The following is a 2,256-nucleotide window of genomic DNA, read 5'->3' as shown; positions in this document are numbered from 1 at the left end:
TCTTTTAAGAATGTTTTAAAAAGACCTAAAATTGCTGGCTTTTATATCATATCTGTTTTTAAAAATTAGTTGAAGTTTTAATATTAAATATAGGTACAAGATTAGTTAACCTATCAGAATACCTTCCTACAGCATTCAACACCTTCAAAAATATATGTTTTTTGGGGCACCTGGGTGGCTCAGTGGGTTAAGCCTCTGCCTTTGGCTCCGGTGGTGATCCCAGGGTCCTGGGATTGATCCCTGAGTCTAGCTCTCTGCTCAGGAGGGAGCCTGCTTTCTCCTTTCTCTCTTTGCCTGCCTCTCTGCCTAATTGTGATCTCTGTCAAATAAATAAAATCTTAAAAAATATATATATATATATATTTTTTTTTTCCTTTATTTTTCCTATTTGTGATCTGGAGGGAAATGTTTTAAATACAATGGGGAAAGAAAGACATCACAAGTTATTAGTAGAGTGCTCGCTTCAGCAGCATATATCCAAGTTATTAGTAGAGATGCGAGGGAGGGCACAGGGTTCTCTGATTGTATTAAAAAGTATTACAGTTAAACAAGGATGTCTACTCTCACCACTTCTCTTCAACATAGGACTGGAAGTCCTAGACACTCCAATCAGACAAGAAAAAAAGAAGATATCCATATTGATAAAGAAGTTAAACTGCCACTATCTGGAGATTACATAACTATAAAGAGAAACCCCTAAAGACTTCATTAAAAAACTTAAAACTAATAGATGAATTCCGTAAAGTTGTAGAATACAAAATTAATGCTCAAAACTCAACAGCATTTCTATACACTAGTAACAAAGTAGCAGGAAAAAAATTTTTAATTCCCATTTACAGTTGTACCAAATAAAAATGAAATACCTAGGAATAAACTTAACTAAGGGAATGAAAGTCTATACTCTGAAAACTACAAAACCCTCATAAAAGAAACTGAAGATGACACAAACAAACGAAAAACACTGGAAAAATAGTCCATGCTCATGGATTAGAAGAATTAATACTGTTAAAAATCTTACTACCCAAAGCAACCTACAGAGTCAGTGCAATGAATCTGTACCCTACTGAAATACCAATAGAATTTTTCATAGAACTAGAACTTTAACAAATAATACTGAAATTCTGTGTAACTACAAGACTCCGAATAGCCAAAGAAATCTTGACAAAGAACGAACAAAGCTGGAGGTAACACAATCCCAGATTTCAAGATACAGGACAAAGTTGTAGTAATCAAAACAGTGTGGTAGTATCATAGAGATCAATGGGAAAGAAAAGAAAGCCCAAAAACAAATCCACACTTACATGGTTAACTTATCTACGAAAAGGAGGTAAGAATATACAATGGAGGAAAGACAGTCCCTTCAATACATGGTTCTAGGAAAACTGTACAGCTACATGCCAAAGAATGAAAGTGGACCACATTTTAACACCATACTCAAAAATAAACTCAATTTGGATTAAAGATGTAAAGGTGAAATCTGAAGCCACAAAAATACTAGAAGACAATACAGGCAGTAAATTCTCTGACACTGACTGTAGTAATATTTTTCTAGATATGTCTCCTAAGCAAAGGAAACAAAAGCAAAAATAAACTATTTGGACTGTATCAAAATAAAAAGTGTTTTCACAGCAAAGGACTCTACCAGCAAAACCAAAAAGCGGCCTACTGAATAAGAGAAGATATTTACAAATGATATATCCAGTAAGGGGCTAATATCCAAAACATATAGAGAACTTCTACCACTCAACATCAAAACAAACAAACAAACTAACTAACTAATTTGAAAATGAGCAGAGAACCTGAATAGATATTTTTCCAAAAGTCCTACAAATGGCCAATAGATACATGAAAAGATGCTTAACACCACTCATCATCAGGAAAATACAAATCAAAACTATAATGAGATACCACTTCACACCTGTCAGAATGGCTAAAATCAAAAACAAAAGAAATAATGAGTGTTGGCAAGGGTGTGGGAAAAAAGAAACCCTCGTGCACTGCTGGTGGGAATGTAAATTGGTATAGTCATTATGGAAAACAGTATAGGGGTTCCTCAAAATATTGAAAATAGAAACACCATATGATCCAATAATTCCATTACTAGATATTTACTCAAAGAGAATGAAAGCATGAATTTGAAAAGGTTTATGCAACCCTATGTTTACTGCAGCATTATTAACAATAGCAAAGTATGGAAACAATCTAAGTATCGGTCAATAGATAAAAGCATAAGGAAGATGTATGTGCATGTACATA

Source organism: Meles meles, unplaced genomic scaffold (assembly GCF_922984935.1).
Source record: "Meles meles unplaced genomic scaffold, mMelMel3.1 paternal haplotype, whole genome shotgun sequence".
NCBI lineage: Eukaryota > Metazoa > Chordata > Mammalia > Carnivora > Mustelidae > Meles > Meles meles.
Note: the sequence above shows the minus strand (reverse complement) of the source record.